Below are 19,382 nucleotides of genomic sequence, written 5' to 3'. Positions count from 1 at the left end.
TTGAGATACAAGTTCCACCTATCAAACTTCTCTTCCCTCATCGTCAGCTAAAGAACAAGCTAGACAAGCAGTTTGGTAAGTTCTTAGAAGTGGTAAAGAATCTGCAGGTAACGGTCCCTTTCACTGAATTAATTACTCAAGTACCTGCATATGCTAAATACATGAAAGACATCTTGACTAGGAAGAAAGCATTTAGTGAGGTGGAGACTGTTGCATTTACTGAAGAGTGCAGTGCCTTACTACAAAATAAGTCTCCACCCAAGTTGAAGGATCCCGGGAGTTTCTCTATCCCGTATAATATTGGCAACCTTTTTATTGACAAAGCCTTATGTGATTTAGGTGCCAGTGTTAGTGTCATTCCCCTGTCTGTTTGTACTAAGTTGAACATGGGTGATTTAAAAGTTACCAACATAACTCTGCAAATGGCTGATAGATCTGTAAAATACCCCCTAGGTGTTTTAGAAGATGTGCCTGTTAGAGTAGGTAAATTTTTTATTCCTGTTGATTTTGTTGTGTTGGACATGGAAGAGGACAGGCAGATTCCTATTATTTTAGGTCGACCTTTCCTACACACTGCGGGGGCAATCAAAGATGTCAAGAATGGCAAGCTGACCTTAAATGTGGGGGATGACAAGGTTACTTTCAATTTAACCCATGTTGCTAAGAGCCCTATGGTAGAGTAGTCATGTTTTGGAGTCAATGTTTCTAATGATTATTTTAATACTAAATTGACTCATACTAACTCTAATAACTCCTCGGAAAAAGCGCATGTTTCAAATTGTTTCGCAGGTGGAGGTGATCGGAGTATGAACTCTTCGGCATGGGTTCGAAAGGAAGCACGATTTGATGATGCTGAGTCCCGAAAGGCCGAAAGCTCGGTGAACGGTGGGCACCGTATTCATGATCGGGGTCGTGGTCTGTCACTTCCCGCGCCACATAGCTCATCCAAGGCATTTGAATTGACACAAGATGGCACCATCTTTGGTGCCCCCATTCGATGAGTTGTCGTGGCTCTCATCCCCTTCCTTTCGTTGTATGCACATAAACTGAGATTGTGTAATGGGGACATTGCATCAATCTAATCGGGGGATGAGTCTTCACTATCCATTTATTTCTTTCCGTAGTGTACTTTATTGCTTTCGATAGTTTAGTTTTATCTTGTGTGTTTTGTAGTTTATTCTTTGCTTTAGAGTAGTGAGGAGAGGGTATTATTTTACTGTTTTGGGTGTTTGATGATGTACAGGTGTTAGCTCCTAAGCGCGAGAAGTTAGAAAACATCGTAAGGAGCAAGTTCGCAAATGGCCCGACGGGCGAGAGCCGCCCGACCGGGCGCGTGCGGAAGAATTTGATTTGTCGCCCTCCGCCCGGCGGGCGAGAGGAGATAAGGCTGCTTTAAACACGGGATTCACTCCCATTATTTCACTTCTCCTTTCAATCATCTCCTTTTTGAGCCAATGAGGACATTGTCTGATTTAGCTTGGGGGGGTGTTTCACTCACTTGTACATTTTAGGTATGTTTTCTTATTATTTTTGCATTTACTTATTTTGGTGTGTTTATTTTTATGTGTGTTTATTTTTGTGTGTTTATTGCTTTCTAGAGTAGTTTATTGCTTTGAAAAAAAAAATACAAAAATACGTTCCGATGAATACAAAACCATGCTTCCCTGTGCCCCTAGATTGAAAGTTGTTTTGATTCTTGGTATTTGATGATGAGCAATGTAAATGTGTTAGCCATGATTTGATATCCGATTGCTTAGATGCCTTAACATGAGTCAACTCTGACTAACTATTTGTGGACTTGGTGCTCGGCTAGTTGATTTGGTTAGGAATGTGTGATAGCTTCCTGGTGTGTCATTGATTTTGAGTATTGATTTGCAACTATTAGTAGTATTTTATGACTCATATACATGCACATTGTGGAGGACGAAGGCATTTTTCTATTTAGGTAGCCTTCAGATGAAATTAGATACATTTGTTCCCTCCTTTTCTACCCATGTTGTTGCTTGTGCCCTTTATTCGGTGACTAGCCACATTACAAGCCCGCGAAAACCCCATTGGTTACTAGTCCCAAGCCTAGCTTGGGGGAGCTAATACTAGTGATGTGAGGGAGTTGTAGTATTGTTGAAAAAGGAGTTCGTCTTATCATGTTTATTGTTGAAAAATGAGTTGAAAATGAAAGAGATGAAAGAACAAAACAAATGTGAAGGTTTCTAAAAGAAAAGAAAAAAAAAGAGAGATTGAAAAAGAAAAGAAAGAGAAAAATCTATTACTCTCAGAAAAAGTTCAAAGCATTGTTTCAATCGAGTTTTGCAAATTCATATCCTTATAAGTGATTGGTAATAATTGTGAAAAAGGCAAGAAAGTATGGTGTTGGTTATTTGTTGTTTTGTCATGTGTTGAGTGGGTGAGTTATGGTCATTATTTTGGTTGATCATGGTTGTATTTAGGATTTATGCTCCCCAAAGCCAAGGCTTTAAGCTCACATTTTCCCCAAATTTACCGCACCCTTACCTAAGCCTAACATTACAAGCTTTGAAGACCTTCCGACCTTTGTGCATAGAGTCGTACTTATGTGAAAATAGTTGTTTATCAATGCAAGTTATGACATGACACATTCCGAGTCGACTACTAGGTTGAGTGTATGTTTTTCTAGACACACGAGTGTTGTGAGTTTGGGAGGGCATTGTTCACTTATATGTTGGGAGGAGAGCGAACGGGTACATCTTTTATCCGCCACATAAATGAGTGACGAGTGTGTGAGCACTAGTCTTGAATTCCATTGTGCATTTGTGGTTCGCTTTGCATGACGATTGTTAAGGTGGATTAGCGGTCGAATAGATTTGATTGGTTGACATTGACGCATGCTTGTTGGATTTTATCTTGAATCGTATCCATTGTTTTAAGATGTGTTTGGGGTGAAGTTGGTTTATGTATTCATCGATGACTTCTTTGCTTAGGGACAAGCAAAGATCTAGCTTGGGGGAGTTTGATATGTGCGTTTTATATAGTGTTTTCACCCCCGTCCCTTAGTACTTTTATGCGTCAAATGAGCTCTTAGGGGCTGTTTTTAGTACTAATCTATGTATTTGAGTGTGCCTTGAGTTCCAGGAATACTTGGTGAGAAATTGGTCTTTTTAGTCCCGTTTCTTGATGATTTAGGCCACTACGTGATCCCGAGGGAGTTCGGGACGACTTTTGTCGACTTGCGGGAGCCTTAGATGATTCATGATTGAGCCCCGGAAGTTAGACTCGGTGTTGTGGATGAAGGGCGGATCACTTAGCCCTCCGCCGGTTGATTTCCTCTCGCTCATCGGGCGAGCAAACAGAGGGACAGTCGCAGAGGGCGCCCGACGTGCGGGATCTCGCCTGGTGCCCACCGGGCGCCCATCAGGAGCTTCAGAAGCAAAAGTCGCCCTCCGCCCGACGGGCGGGAGCTGCCCGACCGGGCGCGCGGAGAAGATTTCCAGAAGTCTCACTCCGCCCGGCGGGCAGCCCTGCGCCCGTCGGGCGGATTTCGAGCTTCTCGCCCGTCGGGCGGAAAGCCGCCCGACCGGGCGACGACAACCTAAGGCGCTGTGCGCGCGTCTTTCCTTATTCTTTTCAGGTTTCCTAATTTTAGTTTGGGCAAAAACTATAAATACCAAGCTCTTATGTTTTAGTAGGACATCTTATTTTCTAGTATTAAGGACTTAGATTATTTTCCTAAGCTTAGTTTTCTCTCAAATTTAGTTCAAAACACTTAGTTTCAAATTCAATAAAAATTCAAGCTTTCCTTTGCCATTGTTCTTCAATTAGGTATTGTTCTTTATTTCAATCATTTGTTTTGCTTTAATTATGTTTTCAATCATGCTAATTGCTTTGTTTATCGTTAATATGCTTGAGTAGTCTAATTTCTAGGGTTTGGGGATCCATGATTAATATGAAGGGATATTGAATAATTGTGATTGTTGGCATTGTAATTAATTCCTATTGATTGGTTTATTTCACTATACAATTAGATTTGCGCAGGTATAATTGTGGTAGTTTTGCAATATCAAATTAAGATTCGAGAGATGCAATTTGATGTTTAGGCTTGTGTCAATAGGTGGAATTTGAGTTAATACGTAGCGAGAGCCCGTTAATTCTAAGTCTATGATTAGTATCGATTCGAGAGAGCATGCTAGTCTAATTAATTACTTTGTTGATTATCGTGATTGTTCATTATCCTGGATTGTTATTTGTTGGTGAACCTATGCCCTAGATTCTTTAATATCTTTATTCTTAATTGTTTGATTATCGTCGTAGTCTTAGCAAACCATCAATCAACAAACTCTTGTTCCCAATAGTCTAGATTAATTAATTAATAGTAGAAAGAACGCATGTTTCCCTGTGGATTCGATCCTGACTTCCCTTGCTACCTAGCTAGTGGACTTAGGTTTATTTTTGATTAGGTGATACGACTTTAGCCTATCACCTCACTAAACAATATTTATAAAACCACTTAACTAACCGGCTAGCGGTAAGCAAAGGGATCGTCCCAAAGAAACGGTAGTTGTTGAGTTCGAAAGTTAATCTAGCTCGAATAGCAATTTGATTTTTAATCGTGACTTTCAAGAATCTAAAGCTAAGAATTGAACTAAGTTGAATCAAGGAAAAGGAAAGCTAGGGAGTCGGGGGAATCAAATTCTACTATCTAGCAATGGTGATCATGCAACGAAATGACAATTAGGCAAATAGCATCTAAAGACGACCCCTCCACCTCTCGGATAGGGGACGCTAAGCGACTAATCCGCGGAAAAGCTCTCCTAGATTAGGCTAACTAGCATATAATAGGTACCGCTATTTGATCACACAAGATAAGTCCACAATCTCTTGCCAAACATATCCTATGGTTCCATGGAATTCTAATTGAAAGGTATTTGCAACTACCAATCCACTAGCATGAATTTCCTAACATCAAATCTAATTTAATCACATGAATCTACCAACAATCAAACAACTAATTCCCCTAATTTAGACCCTAGGTTCTCCCCTTTCCCTAACCTAATTCTACTCACTAATCATTCTAACAACTAGGCAATCCATTAGTTCTAAGCTATATAACATGGAATTGAAAGAATAGATGAGAGAATTCAAGGAATCAAACTAACAATCAACTAGAAAATTGAAATGGAGAATCAAGAAGCTAAGATTAATGAAATCAAGAAAATAGAAGATGAAGAACAATTAAGATGAAGAACAATTAACAAACAAACAAGTTCAAGAATTAAGGAAGAATTAAGGAACTAAAATTGAATTGCAAGGAAGAAAAGGAAATAGTTGAAGAAAATTACAGAATTTGAATGCTTGGAATTATTAGTTTCTCTCTCTAGAGCTCTTACTTGAAGAACAAATTACCAAAAACTTTCTAAAATGTAATTCTAAAACTAACTAATTAATGAAAATAAAGAAAATATATTTATACTAAACCCCAAAAACAAGAGATTTTAATCTCGAAGTCGAATCCCGCGCAGCCGTGCGAACGAGCAGACCCAGGTGCGATCGCATCGATGCGATTGGGCTATGACATGGTGCGAACAGGCTCTGCGACAATTCAATTCCTTCGCACTGTGCGAACGGGCCCTGTGACCCGTGCGATCGTACAAACTCATCCTAGCAAAAACTCTCAATAAAGCCTGTGTGCTCGCACAGAAATTCCGTGCGAGCCCACAAAAAATCTGTGCGAGCGGGCTGATTTGGTGCGGTCGCACGAATCTGCTGAGAGCTACTGCATCGATTTTCCATTTTCGTGCGAACGAGCTCTTCTGCTTGTGCGATTGCACAAAACTGCTTGGCTTGAAGTCCATCTCCCTAACCTGTGCGAACGCACAAAAATTCCGTGCGATCGCACAGGACCAGATCGAGCAAATCTCAGGCTTTTTCCATCATTTTGCAAGATTTATCCTGAAAAGTACATAAATGGAATATTTGCAACAAAACTATACAAAACTATAAAAAATCATAATAAAATTCTATAAAATCCTAGGCTTAGAGCGACATAAATGCCGCTCATCAGTTGCGAGAAAGAGGGAGTGGGCGAGGGATGTGCGGGCAACGAGGGCACAAGGCACGACACAGGGCACGTGAGTGCTCATGTGCGGGTGAGGGTGAGCCGGCACAAGAGAGGAGAGAGAGGAAGAGTGTGGGGCAAGAAAAGGAAAGAGGCTTTAATGAAAAATAAGGGGATCATTTAATGAGGAGAGTCCTATTTATAGGCTCTCAAATCCCTAGTGTGCTAGGCTTAGGACCTTGACATTGGGCTTAGCAATTAAATGATTGGGCTTGCTTTAGAGTTAGAATTAAATTCTTTTGATTGAGCTCGATTAATAAAACTAGTTGGACTTTTATTTAAAAACCCAAACCTTTAAAATTACTTGCGACCCAATAAATTTCTCGACTCGAAAATTAAATTCGTTTTTAATTAATTAAAATAATATATATTCTACTTAATTAAAATACATTTAAATAACATTTAAATGCGAGATAAATTCTAAAAATCATAAAATGCTTCATAAATATAATAAAAATATATTTATAATTATTATAAAAATACGAGGTATTACAATAATAGACCTCGAAGAGGTTCGAGACGAACAACGAACCAAGAACTCTTTAGAAGCAGTTCAAGTGAAAAAAACTCCAAGGCCTTTAGAAGAGCCAGTGGGAGTAGTTCCTCAAGACGTTATTTCCCCTCGTAGGTCACATAGAACTAAGGTTCAACCGGACAGATGGACAGGCGTCCTCTTGACTGAAAACTTAGATGTTCTCATATTAGATAGTGATGAACCTATGACCTACAAGCAAGCTATGACGAGCCCAAGCTCCACTAAATGGTTAGAGGCCATGAAATCTGAGATAGACTCCATGTCTGAAAATCAAGTCTAGGATTTGGTATATTTGTCGGATGCGTTTACACCTATCAGATGCAAACGGGCCTTCAAATTGAATAAAGACAAAGATGGAATTGTGTACATATACAAGGCTATATTGGTAGCAAAAGGTTACAGGAAAGTTCACGGCGTTGACTACGATGAAACCTTTTCTCCAGTCGCTATGCTTAAGTCTATTCGGATAATCCTTACGATTGTCGTGTTTCATGACTATGAAGTATGGAAAATGGATGTCAAAACTACCTTCTTGAATGTTGTTCTTGAAGAGACTGTGTTCATGACACAGTCGGAGGGTTTTGTCGATCAAAGGAATCAAGGAAAGGTATGCTAGCTTAAGAAATCCATCTATGGATCAAAGCAGGCATCAAGGAGCTGGAATAAACGATTTGATGAAGCAGTTTATAAGTTTGGCTTCATCAAAAGTCAGGACGAATCTTATGTATACAAGAAATTCAGTGGGAGTAAAATTGAATTCCTAGTCTTTTATGTAGACGACATATTGTTTATTGGAAACGACATTCCTATGCTGGAGTCTGTAAAGACTTGGCTTGGATAATGTTTCTCAATGAAAGACTTAAGAGAGGCACAGTACATATTGGGCATCAATATCTATAGGGATAGATCTAAGAGGATGATTGGACTAAGCCAGAGCACTTATATTGACAAAGTGCTAGCTAGGTTCAATATTATGGAAGTCAAGAGAGCCCATCTACCCATGACACATGGCACATATCTAAGCAAGACTCAATGTCCCAAGAAATCTGAAGATGAGTGGAATTCCATATGCTTTAGCTATTGGATCCATCACGTATGCTATGATTTGCACAAGGACAAATGTTTCGTTCGCACTCAGTGCAACGAGCAGGTACCAGTCAGACCCAGGAGAGGCGCATTGGACTGCTGCCAAGAATATCCTAAAGTACCTAAAAAGGACTAAGGATTAGTTTCTGATCTATGGTGGTACAGAAGAGTTGATTGTTAGAGGCTATACGGACGCAAGCTTTCAAACCGATAAAGATTATTTCAGATCATAGTCTGGTTTTGTGTTATACCTCAATGGCGGAGCAGTAAGATGGAAAAGTGCTAAGAAAAGCACTATTGCGGATTCAACAACTGAAGCCGAGTACATTGCTGCCTCAGAAGCAGCAAAGGAAGCTGTTTGGATTCGGAAGTTCGTCGAAGAACTTGGGGTTGTCCCCTCCATTAAAGGACCAAGGCTTTGTATTGCGACAATAGTGGAGCCATTTCCCAGGCCAAGGAGCCTAGGAGCCACCAAAAGTCCAAGCACGTACTTCGGCGATTTCACATACTTCGAGAAATCGTTGAAGGAAAGAAATCGAGATTTGCAAGGTTGGAACTGACGACAACATTGCGGATCCATTGACTAAACCGTTGCCACAAGTGAAGCACAACGCACATGTAGAAACCATGGGAATCAAGCATGTTGGAGGATGGCTTTGATTTTATATGTTTTGTTTTAGAACATTTATTAGATCTGTGTTTAAAACAATTGGTTTAACCATTTCATATTTATGAAATTCTTTTTTTCATATTAATTTAATTTGGTTTACTATTAAATGAAAAGTACAAGTGATTACTTCTTGAACTTGAATATTGAAGTCACAAAGGATCCCTAATCCAGGTCATTGAAAGGCGGACGACCAATGACTAATGAAGATTATATTGCAAGTAGATTTGTAGTTCGGTTTCTTGAACTAGATTGACTGGATGTTAGAATATTTTGCATAGATACTTATTGAATCTTGTATCGGATTGACCATGAGAACACTTTAAGAGATTAAAGTCATGTCATAAGCAGTTCTCATTAATGGTGATTAGAACCATTCCTCAGAACATGAGTAATTATGATTTCTCGTCTGAAGATTAGTTCGCTCTAATGCTCGCAAAACGTCCACCGTAAAAGGAGGCTATAAAAGCAGTTATTGGGCGTACTATGAATCAAAGTGAGTGTTCATAGATTGCAAGAATGGATTGTCCTCCTATCTTTGATAGGATATGGTGTTGTTGTGTAACAAGGCCTCTCGGAGAGTTAGATACTGTGAAAATGCATGGTCGTGCTCAGAATGGTTAAGGCTTAACCTTCTGTAAAAGTTTAACAGTTGAACTCAGTATTCCGAGAAAGACTTATCGACCTAATAAGGATAAGTGCACACTTGTCTGAATGACAAGTGGGAGACTGAAGGAAATGTGTCCTTCACCCAAGGTGCATTAGTCTAATACCAAGGTTCATATTAATTACGGGAAATTAATTCATTGAGATCAAGTGATCGGAACAGCTAGCTGAAGCAATGCTTTCGATCAGTGAGTTCTAATCTATATTAGGCTAACAGCTTACTCTTGACTTAACCTATAAGGTCACACCAATGGCATATAACAGATCACGGGATTAAATGAATCGGAAATTCATTTAATAGATTTTGGGGAATTAGTTCGGAAAAACATAAATATAAGATATGACGTTGAATCGGAATCGTATATCGTATTGCGAATATTCGTAAGCTAGGCGAAACGAATAATCGTATCGTACGACGGTGATTCGTCAAGTACTATACGATAAACAATAGCCGTAAGGCGTTGGTCGCGAATACGAGCCGAGACGAGGCTGCCGGCCCGTTGAGCCAAGCGCACATGCGCGCAAGGCCCAACAAGCCAGCAGCTCGCCAGTAGCGAGAAGCCAGCCCGCAAGGCATGGTTGGGCGTACGCGTAGAGAGCAGCAAGGCAGCAAGCAAAGCAGCGAGGCCCAAGGCCCACAGCTGCGATGCCCTTGAGCGCGCTGCTCGTGGGCTTGGTGCGTTTGTGGGCGGTTGAGGCCTTGTGCCTTGGTCGGTCATGTTATAACCTTAGGGTTATAACACACCACCATCAATTATGTTTTTTCAACCGTACTACTATTCTAATTCTACATGAGTTCAGTTTAACCTAATCTAAGAGAACCTTAATTCTCTCTTTGCCTCCGTTCATACTGTTCTTCCCTAAAATCTAAAAACTCTTGAGTGACGTCTAAGCTACGAATCTTAAGACGGGTCTGAACATGTCGGTGAACCAAGTAGAGGAACGAAAATTGGATTTCTTTGTTCGTGTTCGTGAATCGTTGAACTAGGGGAAACACGCTTCGAAAGTAAGTTTGCTTAATATGTACTTTATACATGCTTCCTGGCTTTGGAGATTGTTCCTCTATGTTGAATATGTATTTAATTGTATTCCCCTTCACAATGCTTATCAGAATCTTAGTCAAAGTAAAATCTTTATTTGGAAACGAGCTCGAGTAAATAATTTTCATGAAAATAGTACAATCCTAGTTGTCCTAGGATAGGTAGTCTTATAAAAGATTTTACACAAGATTAGGAAATTAATTGATCTTCAAAATCGAAATATGTGTGGCTGATGGAGTTTATACGAATTTGAGTTGCCAGTGCTGGAATTTTCCAGTACTTGACTTGGCAGCGCTGAAATTTTCTAGCGCTTGATTTTGAGCGCCGGAAATTTCCAGCGGTGGTTTCTTTTTCTGCGGAATTACATATTCGTATATCTGTTTTTATTAAACTCAAATTCTTACTAGGCGTGATTATAAATAGAGGGTGGATGTGCCCCCGATCTTTATCTGACATCATTCTCTAGTTCGCGCCATGTTTATTAATGACGACATTCTCCTTGAGTTTAAGGATAAGATGCGAGTTTTGGCGTGTGAGAGGAATTGGTTTATGTACAGACCCCATGTTCTTCGTCTGAGAGCTTCTGAAAGTGCGGACCGTGCTTTATGATTTTACGATCGCTTTCGCAAGGTTGGGGCTCTCCCTTTCCATTGGAGCTTGTGGCTACGTATTGTTTTGAAGAGTGTGAATTTTAGGAAGAAGTGGATGCGTGGGAGAAGGCTTGGCGACGTTTCGAGAGTGGTGCTACATATCTACGGGTGATGGCTTCCCGTGCTGATCCGAATTCTACATAGTTTGAGCGGACACTCCCCTTTTGGTAATGTAGGTCTAGGAGTAAAAGTGCTCCTTAGCTTGTTAAGGGATGCCTTTAGAATTATTGCATAGATAATAAACTTGTGTTGTTAGTTAATTTTTTATTTATTTCGAATCTCGTGGAAATGTATGGAAATGCTTTTGTTGCTTTAAATAAATAAAATTTTGCAGATTATCGGGACCGAATCCGTTATATTTGGATTGGCTACGTATCCGTCCCAAGTAACCTTAGTTCATAATCAGGTCACGTGTAGTTCTAGCCATGTTACGCACAGAGATTGCATATGATTTGTACCCCTAAGTGTTTTAAGTTTTCCCGTTGGTGTGCAGGAAATCTCGGAGCACTTGAGTTGGTCGCTGAAATATTCTAGCGCTCAAAAGCGGGGGTTGGAATATTATAGCGCACAGCTGTGTGAAGCTGGAATTATTCAGCGCTTGTTTCAGGAGCGCTGGAATATTCTAACTATTGGGGTCTTTTATGTCGCATTTCTCCTAGCGTATTTTCTGCCAAATGTGCGAGTCTAGCCTATAAAGTCTGAACAATTTTATTGAATGCCTTATTGTAAATTGGTTTGCTGAAAACTTTTTCTGGTTTTTTTTGTTTTTTTATTGGTTTGTGAGTTATGAATGTTTGCTCATTGAACTGATCTCTACTTTGGCTTGTTCTTAGATGTAATATTTCTTTAGCTGATCTAGATTAGTGAGGTTTGTGAATTTTTCCCCATCAATGTCAGATAGCTTTAGCGCTCCTCCTGGGAGGATGGTTTTTACGAAATATGGCCCGGTCCAATTTGGTCGTAATTTGCCTCGGGGGTTCGTGGTTGGTGCACAGACTACTTTAAGTACGAAATATCCTTCTTTAATGTTGCGAGGTTAGACCCTTTTGTTGCATTGCCTCGCTAGTTTCTGATATACTTGTACATGGTGCTTAGATCTTAATCTTCGTTCGTCAAGTAAAGTGAGCTCGTCGTATCTGGCTCAATTCTACTTCTGGCAGCTTACTTTCCAAGACTATGCGAAGAGAAGGAACTTATAATTCTACGGGTTGAACATCTTCCATTCCGTATACTAGGGAGTATGGTGTTTCTCCTATAGATGTGCGGATAGAGGTTCGTATCCCCATACAGCGAAATGCAATTTAGTAGGCCAATCTTTGTAATTTTCGGCCATTTTTTCAATTATAAATTTGAGATTTTTGTTGGACGATTCGAACGCTCCATTCATCTGTGGCCTGTACGGTGACGACTTGTGATGCTTAACTCGGTATTTTTATAGTAATTCTTGGACTTCGGCCCTGAAGTGGGAACCTTGGTCGCTTATGAGCTCGTGTGGAACTCCGTATCTGTAGAAAATTTTTCTTTCTAGGAACTTTGCGACATGTTTGGCCGTTATCTAGGAAAACGAGCATGCTTCTACCCATTTGGTGAAATAATCGATCGCGACTAGGACATATTCATGTCCTCCGACACCTGTTGGTGTGATTTTGCCAATTATGTCGATGCCCTAGGTGGAAAATGGCCAAGGGGATGTGAAGGTATACAGTTCTGAGGGAGGCAAGTGATTCAGATTTCTGAATATTTGGCATTTGGGGCACGGTTTTGGCAAAATGGTAACAGTCTGTTTCCATAGTAGTCCAGTAGTACCCTGAACGCGATATTATTTTGGCTAGCATTCTCCCGTTCATGTGTGGGCCGCATACGTCTCTATGGTATTCTTCCATTAATCGTTTTTCTCGGTCTTGATGGAGACCTAGCATTTTGATTTTTTGGGCGCATATTTGTATAGCTCTCCTAGGCATAGATCATACTGTGAAGCCAACAGTCGTAGAGCGCGTTTGGCCCGTGGCGACGTGTCTGGTGGTAACTCTCCGTTTGTTTTGTAGCGAAGTATGTCTGTATACAAGGGTTCCTCTGCCACTGGCTCGGGTTCGTTGTCAATGATGCAACAATAGGCCGGTTCTTTTCTCCTTTCGACTTGGAGGCTCATTTTGTCCATTTCATTCGGGATGTTGGGCATGGAGGATAGCTTGGCTAGTGCATCCGCGATTTGGTTGTCGTCTCTTGGTAAGTATGTGAATTCGATTTCCTCGAATTTCTCAGCTAATTGGTCTAGGCGAGCTTGATACATTGCGAGACTTGTGCTTCACACATTCCGTTTCCTTGATATTTGATTTATAATTAAGGATGAGTCACCGAAGACTCGGAGGTGTTTGACTCCAAGGCTCGATGCAACTTCCAGCCCGACTATGCAGGCTTCGTATTCCCCGGCATTGTTGGTAGCCTCGAAGTCTAGTTTGACGGAAATTGGAACATGTGCACCCTCTGGGCTGAAGAGGAGTACTCCCACACCACATCCTTTTTGGTTGGATACGCCGTCGAAGTATAGTGTCCAGTAGTCATCCTCTATCATCAGAAGTTCCTCATCGGGGAGGAGATATGCTTATGTGGTGGTGTTTTGGTTAGTGGAGAGTTATACCAGAAAGTTGGCTACGTGTTTCCTTTGATGGATTTATCGGGTACGAATTTCAGGTCGAATTCTGAGAGGATTACTAACCATCGTGACAGACGGTCGCTCAAGGCTGGTTTTTCGAGTATGAATTTTAGCGGATCTAGTTGAGATACGATGTGAACGGTATGCGTTAGCAAGTAGTGCCTGAGTTTCTTGGATGCCCATACTAGGGCAAGGCAAGTTTTTTCAAACTTGGTATATCGCGTTTCGTATTCAATAAACTTTTTGCTCAAGTAGTAGATGGCTCGTTCGGTACCCTCTACGTTTTGCGAGAGCATTACACTTGCGGCGGTGTCAGTGACTATTAGATAGAGGTGTATGGGAATGCCCGACCTTGGTGGGGATAGAGCTGGAGGGTTACTTAGATATTCTTTGATTTTATCAAAGGCCTCTTGACACTGTTCATCCCATTCAGCTTTGTCCTATTTTTTGAGTTTTTTGAAGATGGATTCGCATGACATAGTAAGTTTGGAAATGAACCTACTAATGTACTGGAGTTTGCCCAAGAATCCCCGGATCTGTTTCTCCGACTTTGGCGGTGTCATTTTAGTTATGGCCTTGATCTTGGATGGATCAATCTCGATGCCCCGTGTGCTAACTACGTATCCAAGAAACTTGCCTGAAGTCACACCGACGTGCACTTCTGCGGGTTCAGTCGCATGTTGTATTTTAAGATTCTGATGAAGAATTTCCTTAGGGATGGTAGGTGACCTTGCCGGTCCTTGGATTTGACTATCATGTCATTTACATAGACTTCTATTTCTTTATGCATCATGTTGTGGAGTAATGTGGCGCCCTCCGTTGATAGATTGCCCCTGTGTTTTTTCAGTGCGAATGGCATAACGGTGTAATAGTATGTACCCCAAGGGGTGATGAATGGGGTTTTTTCCATGTCCTCTTCGGCCATGAGGATTTGATTGTAGCCAGCGTACGCATCCATAAAGGACATAAGTGCATGCTCTGCAGTATTATCTACTAGTATATCGATGTGTGGTAGTGGGAAATCGTCCTTGGGACTGGCTTTGTTATGATCGCGGAAGTCTACACACATTCGTACTCGTCCGTCTTTTTTGGACATTGGGACTACATTAGCCACCCATTCTGGATAATTGGATACTTTAATAAATCCTGCGTCTAACTATTTTGTGACTTCTTCCTTGATTTTTAGAGCTATTTCGGGTTTGAGTTTTCGTAGTTTTTCTTTACCGGTGTCATTCTAGGATCCAAAGGTATTTTGTGTTCAGCAATTTCTCGATCTATTCCGGGAATATCTTTGTAGGACCATGCAAATTAAGACGCCTATGAATTCCTTAAGGGTGAAGATTAGATCGGCCTTTTCAGCGGGAGTTAAAGTTAAACCAATTTTTATTATCTTGGATCTTCCTCAGTTCCAATGTTTACTGATTCAGTGTCCTCAATTATGGGAGTCTTACATTCTTGCTCATTTGTGTCGCTGATTAATTCATTATATTCGTTTTCAGTTTCATTACTGGCAAGGCATTCGTTTTGTTTGTTAAGACTTTCAGGGGGCGTATACTCACGAATTGTACTCATTTTATTAAAATCGTTAACCATTACATTGAAGAGATCTTCCTGGGTGAAAGTTTTAGGATCTATACTAGATTTAAGGGAATTGATGGATTCATCGTTGTCGGACTCAAATTCGGACTCAGACTCGTCGAACATTTGGACTTCTCCGGCGGATACTTTAAATTTTATTCCTTTGGCCTTGGTCCATTTGAAGGTCTTGCGCCAGCCACGGTTAAGTTGTGCGGTCGGTCTTGGAGAGGGTGTAATCAGCTTAGTGGGATCAAATTCCTCATCTTGCAGTGCCATAGTCATTATTTCAGCTCTTCCCTTAGTGGGGCATCATTCGAGGCCGAGTAGTAGCCCGAGGGCGTGCTGATCCAGACATTCGTTATTTTAGGTGTCACGGGCAGGTAGAATCCCTGTCGTGGTTTGGGTGCACTTTCGGAGGCGATTGTCCTTGTGGAGTTGTGACTCGAAGCCATAATCAGGAATTGATCCTCCGTCGAGAGTTGTCCTTGGTTAGTGATCATGGGGGACGACAAAGTATTTCTGCAAGGGATGTGTTGATTTAGCGCTAAGTAGCAGAATTAGCCCTATGTTACAAGACAATTATTTAGGATGAAGGATTGGTGTACTATAGTATACCAACTTAATACTGACTCGGAATGGCTCAATTTCTTGGGTAAGGGTAGTTTAGAACAATTACTTAACTCAGGTGAACGTCAAATTATTTATTTTTTAGCTCGAATGTTGTCGTGCCACTCAAAAGTATCATGTGAGCCAATGATTACTTTACGAATCGTTTTTTTTGTTAGGCCAGAGTACGCGAAAATTGTCGAGAGTGAAGCCAGCTGTGCTAGAATATTTCAGCGCTTGCATTTGCAGCGTTGGAAATTTCTAGCGCTTGCCTGTGGTGCGCTGGAAATTTCCAGCGCCTGCGGGCTTTTGTGCAGTTTTTATCCTTTTAGTCAGTTTTACTCTGTGGCTTGAATTTTACCAAAATGGATACTTCGTTAGAGCGTTCATTCGCTCAAACGTTTAGCATTCCAACGCAAGTGATAAATAATTTGTGCGCACTGGCCTTTAGGTTGAATTTGTAAAAGCTAATGCGGATTATTGATACTTCAATTCTGTGGAAATACCTTTGGCTTAATTTTGAATATGCATTCCGGAATGGGTATTTTCAGCCAGACCTACGTAGTGCTTTTAAGGCAAATGCGTATTTTGGTCTTTAGAATTGGTTGCACGATAGACTGTGTTCTGAATTTTCGAGTTCTGGTAAGTAATTCAAATGCGACGAAAAATATGTGTGCGCAGGATATTTCCAGCGTACAGTAAGGCAGCGCTGGAATTTTCCAGCGTAGGCCTGGTCAGCGTTAGAATTTTGGTGCGCTGGCCACTGTAACTATTTTTCTTTTCCTCGTCGCGTGCACTAGAATGTTCTTGCGCTCTATTTATGAGTGCTGGAATTTTCTAGCGCTGGTCAGGGTTGCACTACTTTTTCTGGCGCTAGGCTCCTGACAGCGGAATTTTATTTCTGATTCGTAGCCTTAATATTGTTTCGACGTTTAGAGTATGTTTTAGGAGTTTGATAAGCATTGTTGACCCTAAACTAAGTGTCTGGTTGATTAGTTTCACATAGCACATAAAAATTTACATCAAACTAACAACGAGCATGATTTCAGGTATAATTCACACTTAGTTTATGCTAGTCTCTAAGGTTCAAAAAGGATTGGGTGTCAAAGTGTACCAAACCTATCAACCAATCCCCCAACAGGCCCTTGTCAGAGTAGCCAGGTTCATGACGAATTTTATCAAGGCCTATCCGGTACGTGTTGGGGTGGCATATACCATGAATGGACCTAGGAGATAAGCGGTTTAGTGTTTGTGGATGTGTTACATTGAGAATGCATCGAGTGGATAACATCCGAAGCGCGTGCACCCCCGGGCTGATAGGTGTCCTTAGTCTGGACTTCTGAGATGTAACATGCCAAGGAAGCCGAGATTCGATTATGCGGTTCTGTCGCGGATCATTCGTCACATTGAATATTCAGGTTGTCCCAACTTAATATGGAAATAATTGTGGTGTAGCGTTCGATTTCTGCTATACGGCTTCCTCACTGACGCACTACTTGCATAGATTATTTCAGCATTGTCCCCAGTGGAGTCGCCACTGTGAGGGGATCGAAAAAAAACACGACGGGGCGCCTCTTAAAGATAGAGTGTACGGCCCGCACGACTTTTCCCTCTTCTGGATGTGGCAAGCATATTAAGTAAACAGGGACTAACTGTGTGTGTTAGCCTCTTTTTACTAGTCTTTAGGAGTCGCCATTCAGTTTTTAAAAAACTAACAAAACCCGGTTATCGTGACATGCCTGGAGTGCAAACATGTGTGATTCACGACGGCCATAGATTCCCTTGTGATCCCTGATCTGGAGATCCCTCTACGTACATCCGCGGAGCAAAGATTGAGAGTTCGGGGGACGTTTACTATTATAGGGAGTGCCCAGCATTAGCCCATGCGGCGCGGTCCTTACTAGTTCAATTGTGACGATGATGGGACATGCGTTATGCTACATTACTACTCTGGATTGATTTTAATGCACATATATTTACTAAACAGATGTCAAAATACTGATTTAGATTGAATAAAGGGGCTTAACAATAAACCGGTTTGTCCAAGAATTATCCGATTTAGGTGTGAGCAATATAACAGATTAAAGTTAGCAGATTTATATGGTGGGGAAAGCGATAAAAATATAATTCACGTTATAGCAAAGCGTAGGCTTTAATGCGGTTCTCAAGAACACCTACCACTAGACTTTACTAGCTTTCCGTTTGGCTTTCGAACTTACCGACTGACTAACTATGGGACATGATTCTTCCAGAGTTTTGAGTATTTTGGGCTTAGGATTGTGTTTAGGTTTCAGCAGCACTTCGACAAGATTCAGAGATCAGGCAGTCGTGTGGGCAGGGTCTGCTTAACAGTGTGTTAAATACGGCAGACACAGGAATCGGGACTTTAGAAAGCTTCGGTCAATACTCAAGCTTAAGGGTTTAGGGTTGGAATTGAGTGTTATTTTCCGGTTTTCAGAGGCCCTATTTATAGCAAAATAGGCCAGAATAAGATAAATTTCGGAAATGGAATTTTCCAACTGAGATCTGCCGAGCGCTAGAAAATTCCAGCGCTTGGATCAGGACCTTTTTTTCCGATTCAAACACTTAGATATTTTATCTAACATGGTTACTATTCTAGGCAGTGTTTAAGCATAGCGGTTACTATAAATAGCAGTTTCTAAAAATGGAAATGTGGTTTACGGGATTATCAGTCAGTCACGGATCGTTCATTGCATGCTTAGGAAATCTTAGTCAAGAGGTGTTTGGTTTCATCATCGAACACACTGTGTCGGGCGCAGGGACAAATGTAGGCGTCTACAGTCCCACTTCCAATTATATTAACATTTGTTTCCATCTTATGGTCCCCACTCTTACTCACATCATCTTTTTACTACAATAAATAATTCACCCACTATCTCACTTTTATCTTATTTTAATAAATTCACCCCACTATCCTAAACTACGTGTAGGTCAAAGTGTATCTTTTAATTAAATACGGAGCGAGTGTAGGTCAAAGTGTACATCTTTTAGATGAATTTACCATTTATTTGTATTGTGTGCAATTGTTCGAGCTTTGTTGAAATTGTAACTATATTCTTTCTATTTTCATAAACTTGAAATATGTTTTTGTTGTGAATAAACAGAAGAGAATAAGAGAGAAAATAGGGTTTTATATTATTTCATATAGTACCGGGTATATATAGGGTACAATAGTTAGGGTTTTACTGAACCCTAGAATATTCCGGAAATATTGACGGGGGTATAATGGGCATCCATATATTATTTCATAACACTTCCCCTTGGATGTCCATTATACAAAATTAAAATTTCTCTCTTAAAATAAAATATTTCCTAATGCGCGAACAATGCTGCCTCATTAAAAACCTTACCAGGAAAACCCAGTGGGAAAAACCAAAAAGAGTGCAGCGCGCATCTACTCCCCCTCATGATTACATAACTTGAGATCTTTGAGAAGATGCAATCCAATCTGGTAAACTAATTTCTTGAAAGTAGTAGTTGGAAGCGCCTTGGTAAATAGGTCTGCCAAATTTTCACTTGAACGAATCTGCAGAACTTGTACATCACCATTCTTCTGCAGGTCATGGGTGAAAAAGAATTTTGGTAAAATTTGCTTTGTTCTATCACCTTTGATGTATCCATCCTTGAGCTGTGCAATTCATGCTGCATTATCTTCATACATAACTGTTGGAGCTTCTTTCCCTATGGATATGCCACAATTTTCTCGTGTATGTTGAATTACAGACCTTAACTATACACATTCATGACTAGCTTCGTGGATAGCTAAAATTTCCACATAGTTAGAAGAAGTGG

Source organism: Spinacia oleracea, chromosome 1 (assembly GCF_020520425.1).
Source record: "Spinacia oleracea cultivar Varoflay chromosome 1, BTI_SOV_V1, whole genome shotgun sequence".
In the NCBI taxonomy this organism is placed as follows: Eukaryota; Viridiplantae; Streptophyta; class Magnoliopsida; order Caryophyllales; family Amaranthaceae; genus Spinacia; species Spinacia oleracea.
This window is presented reverse-complemented; position numbering follows the sequence as displayed.